The following is a 7,557-nucleotide window of genomic DNA, read 5'->3' as shown; positions in this document are numbered from 1 at the left end:
GCTAGAAAGACAGAGAGAGACAGAGAGACAGAAAATGAGAAATCACCCCCCAGGGGGGATGGCCACACCGCAATCCCTTCTCCCCCAGTCTCCCCTCAGGATCTAGAGCATGAACTCACATGCACCCAGCATGAGTTTAAGCCACTGGGTCTGGGACTCGAACTGCAGTCAACTAAAATGAAAGTCCAGCAACATAGTCATTACATCAACAGCTGGTCCCTCTGACATCATCTCCTACCACTCTCCTTCATATCACTCAGGTCCAGTCACAGGTTCTCCTCATTTTTCCTAAAAATACCAAACACACTTCTTCCCTGGAGATTTTGCACTTTTTCCGCTGATTGAAAACCTTGCCCAAATATTCACAGAGACAGCTTCCGCACTTCCTTCAAGAGTCTACTGATGCCATTTTCTTAGATCAGGGGTCTCTTGGCCAGCCCTATATAAAATAGCTGGCTCTTCCCCACCACCTCTCCTCTCTCTCAGCCTTGATTTGTTTTTCTCTGTAGTATTGGCTCATCAGAAAAGTCATGACATATTTTTTTTTTATGTTTTTCTATGCAAAAAGGTGTCATGACTTTTCCAACAACTCAGTTCTCACCAGCTAACAGACCATGCATTTACTTGTTTCTTCACTGTACAAGCTTCATGAGAACAAGGAATTTGCTTGTTCACTATCATTATCTTCCAGCAACTAGAATAGTCCTGGGCATAGGGACGGTCAATAAACTCCTGTTGATCAAACACATTAATATTATAAAGACATTCTCTTTAATCTTTTGACACCTACAAATCAGTAAGGATTTTCTGACATATTAAAAGTAGTTTTAGGATGAGTCCCATAGCCTAGAGGCCAAAGGTTGGATCCCACATGCCAATCATAATTTAAATCCTTAAAAAACATGCCAGGTGCAGGACCAGCCGATGGTGTAATGGTTATATTGCTGACTCCACTGTAGTTGACTGTGGTTCAAGTTCTGGACCCAGCAGCTTAAACTAACACTGAGTGTGTGTGTGTGTGTGAGTGCCCAAAATCCTGAAAGGTAAAAGAAGTAGAAGGAATTGTGGCATGGCCATCTCCCCTAGGGAGTGATTTCTCGCTTTTATTCTCTCTATCTCTGTCTCTCTGGCAAGCACACACATCCTATAGCAAAAAATCTCTCTAAAAGAAGGAAAGAAAGACAGACAGACAGACAGACAGGCCAGGTGCATGCCCCAAATCCCAACAGGATGGAGAAATGGAGAACGTATTGTAGTGTGAAAACACCCCATCGAGGGGTACTTTCTCTCTCTCTGTCTCTCTCTGGCAAATTCACCTGGCAATTTTTTTTTTAAAAAGTCATTTTAAATGAAGAGCTTTTCCATTAAATGTATCTCATGTGTTTCGATCTGCTTTGTTTTAACATGAATTGTCAGTATCCATTACTTCCTTCCCTTCCTCATTCCTAGCCCTACTCATCCAGTTCATTTTATCCGTGACAACCCAAATAAAATTTCCTTGCGCTCTCTCAAAGTGTTATGCCATTTTCCTCTACTTCACGTCTCAAGGTGTACACTGCTGGGGGATGGGAATTAGGATCAGATGCAGTGCTAAGATTGTACGAAAAGTCTCTTCCTAGAGGTTTTGAAAAGAACCAATACTTTTAAAAGGCAAAGAAAAATAAGACAGGAAATAATGGTGCTTCCTGGCAACAATATTTCTTAACCATGGATCTGTGGTTATTCGGACAGTAACATAGCATTGTATAGCTACTGCTCTTATAATGTTCTAGATGATCACGATGGTTGAGTGGCATAATTTGATCACCTGCAGGTTATTGTTAAAGATGCACAGTAGTTATCACAATGTATAACTGAATTAATACAGCAGAAATTGGCCTGAAATAGCTGCCACTTTTGTTTGGCCTCCAGTGTATGATTGTACGCTACTGGTCATTCCCGGTACTTAACGAGCACAATACAAGCTTCTTGCTGTGACACCATTTTCTCACCCGATCCTGCTGAGGTAACTTAGTTGCTAACAGAAAGAAAGCTGTCTCAGGAGTTGTTGAGCTACTTTGCTGATTAAAGAAAAATTATAATATGACCTATGTGAAGGATGGGAGATAACTTGAAAAGAAATGGAGAGTCAAAAATAAGAATGAATCCTGAGATGGGGTATTTGACAAGTTTTTAGAAACATGAAAGACACAAACTGAAGAAATCATAGAGGGAAGACTGTTTTCATCTTCCAATCAGGAGTAGAGAGAGAGGAAGGGAAAGGAGAACTACTAAATCGTGAGCTGGCCCTTTGGCCTGGTGGTTAAGAGAGCTGGATACCATGTGGCCAACCACGGTTCAAATCTCAGCCCCTGCAACTTGAAAAACACACTGAGCATATGTGCATGTATGTCCCAAATCCTGACAGGCACAGCAGCATGACTATACTCTACTGGGAGGGGTGCTTTCTCCTCTCTCTCTCCCTCTGACAAACTTAAAAAAAAAAAAAAAAAAAAAAAGAAATGACAAAAGGACTCACATTTAGTTTCTAACCTCTACTTGGAATGAACAAAGTTGAAATTAAATAGATATTCTCAACAGAAATGATGTACCTGGTAGAAATCTTCTGTATCAAACTTTACGATAGGTAAGGATATTCCTCCAATTTATTTTCAGGTTTTCCCACCTTTGATTAAGCTCACCTAAGTGCCACACACAGACCCTTCTGCTATGCTTCATGACCTAAATACCTCAATAGTTATTGCTTCCTGAAGTGGGTCATAACACTGCATATTCCAGGACTACACAATGAGGTGTCAGGCCCCAACAGATGTTTGCCACAGGTGTTTTTAATCCCTCCCCCCAAAAATTACCATTGCACGCAAAATACCATAAGCTACTCTTGTACTCATAGATCATCCTGTAAGATATATGACCCCTACCCAGAGTACCAGAAGGAAAGCTTGCTACTTCTCTTTGATTTTCTTCCCTCTTCTTACACAACCTTAATGAAGACATCTGCCTGACAATATTCAGCTTGTCAAATTAGAAAAGCAACATCTAAATCTGCCTTGTCATCTCCAACAAAATAAAAAGGAATCCAAAGAAAAGATGTCAGAAATATATATGCTTTATCTTGCCCCTCAACCCATTACTTGCTAATTATAAAAAGAATGATGGATGCTGAATAGTTTCACAGTTCTCTTAATTCTGATGTTCCCTCCTGAAAAATGAATCTTTATTACTACCGAAACCCATGAGCAGCATACATAAAATGGTTGATGGGGAAAGAAATTGCTTAAGAGGAAGAGAGTAGATAGTAAAAATATGTCACTTTTTCACCTCTTTGAATTCTTGATCCAATATGCAAAAACCTTGGATGTTACAGAGGAGGGAGAAAGTTGAATAGAGGAAAAAATGTGGAAAGCTCCTTAAAGGGTTTGAAAAGCAATTCTAAGTTTCTACAAACATCAGATCTGTGGATAACACATGTAAAATATTGACATATCTGTTATCTATTCCCAGGTAGCCTCTCCTGCCTTTTTCTCCCAACAAAATGTCTTTTTTCTCTTTTCTCCTATAACTCAACGGCAGCCCTATATATAAAATGTAAATGACAAGGCAAAAGAGATCATTTCATATGCCCCCTTGAGAATTACTTGTTTGCATGTATCATTGTAAAATCTGATCAGACAGACTTTTTTTTTTTTTTTTTTTTAGTCTGTTAGAGGGTACCTGTGCTTGCCTAAAAGAGACAGAAGAGGGAGAAAGCACCCCCTGTGGGAGATGGTGTATACACAATCCTTTCTCCACCTCTCCCTCCTTTCGGGATTTTGGGTACCCATGCACACACACTCAGCATATTTTTCAAATCACTGGGTCTGGGACTCGAACTGCTTGGTTAGCCATGAGGGATCCAGTTTCCTCAGCCACTAGGCCATGGGCTGGCCCTTGGGCAGACATATTTTATTTAGAATTAATTCCTGTGACAAGTAAGTAATTCATGAATACTAGTTGATTAATTTATAAAGTTCTCTTTAGATTCTACTTCCACTCGTAAACAACTCAACCCAAAGTGTGAGCTTCTTTCTAGATGTTGGTATTTGCTGGCTGCCCTGTCCATTCACTTTCTCCTCATTTCTATTTGGAAAAATGTCTCTTCCTCATTGCATGTGGTCCTGGTGGAAGGACAACTGCCTGGTTTTTTTTGTTTTGTTTTGTTTTGTTTTCCCCTTGGAGAGATCTTCGCTATAGGGCACGTGCGCTTGCCAGACAGACAGAGAGAGACATAGAGACAGAAAGCGAGAAATCACCCCCCAGGGGGGATGGCCATGCTGCAATCCCTTCTCCTCCATTCTCCTCTCGGGATCTTGGGCACGCACGCACACGCACCCGGCGTGAGTTTTAAGCCACCGGGTCCGGGCGGGGAATCACGGTCGACTACGTGGGAGTCCCGCGACATAGCCATTACACTAACTGCTGGTTCCCACAACTGCCTGTCTTTGAAAATTAAGGGTCCCAGGTCCTTTTTCTTTTCTTTTCTTTTCTTCTTCTTCTTCTTTTTTTTTTTTTTAATGTTTCATCTCTGTTCAGGTTTCCAGCTTTTTTTAAAAAGAATTATTTTATTATTTAATTTTATTCATCCTTATTTTTTTTTTTAATTTGACCGCAGAGATAGAGAGAGAAAGAGAAAGTAAGAAAGCACGGTGCCAGGTCCAGGACTCAAACAATGGTTGGTCATGTAGGAGTCAAGCATCTTAACTACCATGCCACCTGCTGGGCCACCCAGGCCCTTTCTCTAGTAGGCCCAAAGGTCAGGTGGGTGACTTAAACCTTAGCCAATCATGTTCTCTCCTCTGCGACTGTGAATATTAAATGAGTGGTGTAAGAATGAAGAAAACATTGAGAGATTATTTACTTTTAGTGACAAAAGTCAAGAAGATGCGTGATAACCAGACATTGTTTCTCATAAATACTGGTACCATTCTTCTGACTTCTTGGTCTTCTAAATCTTCCTTTGCTCTTCTCTGTTCCCAAGCCTCCCCTCGCAGCCTCCAAGCCTATTATCATTACATACATAAGCACCACATCCATTCCCATCCCTGCCACCACAGTCTTATATTAAATTCGCTTTGGGTTAAGGTATCAGTAATCAGTTTCTATGGATCACAATTGGAGGAACTGATGGTAAGTGCAGGAGAAATAAAAATGAATCATCAAAAGAGAGTTTGCAGACTAGTTTTTAATCTCAATGGAACTACACATGAAAGGGAGATCTGATAGGGTGTATCTGTACTACACAGAGAAACAGACCACACAATTTGTAAGGAAATAGACTTTTATATTACTTTCTCTTTTAAATAATTCCATTATGCTCTGGAGAAATGGGAGGCAAAATTTAAGAGAAAATAAGTAGTTAATGATGTGAGAGACTGTCCTTCTACTTTAGAACAGAGTTAGGGAGAAGGATATTAATAGATAAAGCCAGGGGTGTTAAACGTAACCTAGTGTGAAGCCTGAAAAGTTCTAAAATTTTTCTAGATTATAGAGAGGGCTTGATAAAAGATAAAATGATCAGAGTAATGGCAGTGGAGTGAGTGGATGTGACAAAAGGACATGTCAGCAATGACCCCAATTAATACTTTTGTTGACAGGCAGCTGTGTCAAAATGACAGTGAATCATGAACTACAAAAGACTAGAAAAAAGACCATGAATGAGAGAATATACCATAAGAACACAAAAATTGTATGCTGGAAACCAAGTGTGGACATGCCTCATTAGATGTAGCTGCACAGGCCCTGTAGCAGCAGGAAGAGCATTTGCTGTGCTACCATGGTACAGCACTGCGAAGCTCTCCGTTGGTCTTGTCCAGGCTGTAAACTTAGATCCAACAGTGCAACACTTCAGCTACTCCATGATGGCTGACATCAGGCATTGATAGAGGTGAACGATGTGATGAAGGACGATACTTGGTGGTTTGATCTTCATGAAGGGTGGCATTTCGTATGGAGTTCTCTAGCAATAATTTTGACTGGCTAGAAAACTGTCTTGGCCACGTAGAGGACAACTACACTGTTTCTGACTGTCCACGTCAGATTGAGTTGTACGCTCACCTGCCTGCGCTAAAACAGCTAGTGCAGCAGCCCCGGTGGTGGGAGTTCTGAGTCTGTGAGTGTTGCTCACTGATTCTCAGTTCATGGTGGAATCATTCATTGCCAGTATCTTGGCAGCACGGAGAGCCACAATCTCTTTAGAAATTCCACGAGTTAACATCATGCTGAGGTCTACTGAGTAAGAAAGTCAAAGGGGATATTAAGAAGCTTCTAGATGCAGACATTTATTCTTTGTTAGAAGGTTCTGCAAGTGACTGAAGTAAAAAATTCAAAAAATTGACTGATCAGTGACTACAGCATGGTTTGATTTTTACCTTAAAGAAAGCACGAACACTGTTACAACACATCGATGTTGCCAATCAATGTGGAGAAGACTTGGAATTTAAAGAACTAAAGAAACATGATGATGAGTCTTCCTCTATGTCTGGAGAATATTTCCAAGACAGCCAGAGTGATTGAAGCATTTGCTATGAAGTAACCATGTACATATGAAGAGCTTGTGGCCAATGAGGCAGAATATTCTGCTCTTTGAAGATTGTGACAGTAGACAGTTGCTTATTTTAATATAAAAAAAAAGCATGTGGCTCTTTTTATTTTCAAATAATTTATTTTATTAATTATCATTATTTTTAATTTGCTATAGGGTACATGTGCTTCTGGAGAGAGAGAGAGAGAGAGAGAGAGAGAAAGTAAGCTGCCAGGTCTGGGACTGAACTACCACCGGCTAGTAGGAGTTCAGTGCTTCAACCAACATGCCACCTGCTGGTCCCCATAGTATGTGGCTCTTTTAGCAGCAGCATGCCTAAGTCAGTTTCTGAGTTACTGGAAACTGTGACTGTTTAAAGTGGAATCTGTAAGTATTATTTTAACAGCACTGAATTAGTTTCAGAAGTTGAAATTGAAATTAATGCACATAGATCTGTATATAATATAAATTAGCACTTGTGGGGGCCAGCAGGTGGTGTGGATGTTAGGCAGCTGGATCCCACATGGCCAAATGTGTGGTGTGAGTCTTGGATCTGGTGGCTTGAAAACCATGCCAGGTGTGGGGCCAGCAGGTGGTGTAGTGGTTGAGGCACTGGAGTCCCACATGGCCGACCACAGTTTGAGTCCTGGACCTGGCAACTTGAAACTCATGCTGGGCGCATGTGCATGTGCCCAAAATTCTAGAAGACACTGGAGGAGAAGGGACTGTAGCATGGCCATTTCTCACTTTCTGTTTTCCTGCCTCTCTGCTGAGTGCATGCATACCAAAGTAAAAAATCTCTCTTAAAAAAAATTATGTATATTTTTAAAAAGTAGAAGTACACACAAAATTACAAAAACAAAATACACTGATAGACAAAGTTTGATAATGTTTCCCCTCTTAATACTAGTTACTACTTTTATTGCTGAACTTCACTATTACTAATTCTATTTAAACATTACCATATCTATCTATCTATCTATCTATCTATCTATCTA

General features: G+C 40.5%; 1 pseudogene; it reads left to right on the top strand.

The window, feature by feature from the left end:
* The window catches only part of LOC102488561 (GPN-loop GTPase 3 pseudogene), a 20,484-nt pseudogene extending 13,932 nt beyond the window's left edge, over positions 1-6,552 (top strand).
* The last annotated feature ends 1,005 nt before the right edge of the window (positions 6,553-7,557 follow it).

The sequence above is a fragment of the Tupaia chinensis genome, unplaced genomic scaffold (genome assembly GCF_000334495.1).
Source record: "Tupaia chinensis unplaced genomic scaffold, TupChi_1.0 Scaffold000434_1, whole genome shotgun sequence".
NCBI classification, from domain to species: domain Eukaryota; kingdom Metazoa; phylum Chordata; class Mammalia; order Scandentia; family Tupaiidae; genus Tupaia; species Tupaia belangeri.
The sequence above is the reverse complement of the archived record's forward strand: the minus strand, read 5'-3'. Positions and strand labels throughout refer to the sequence as shown.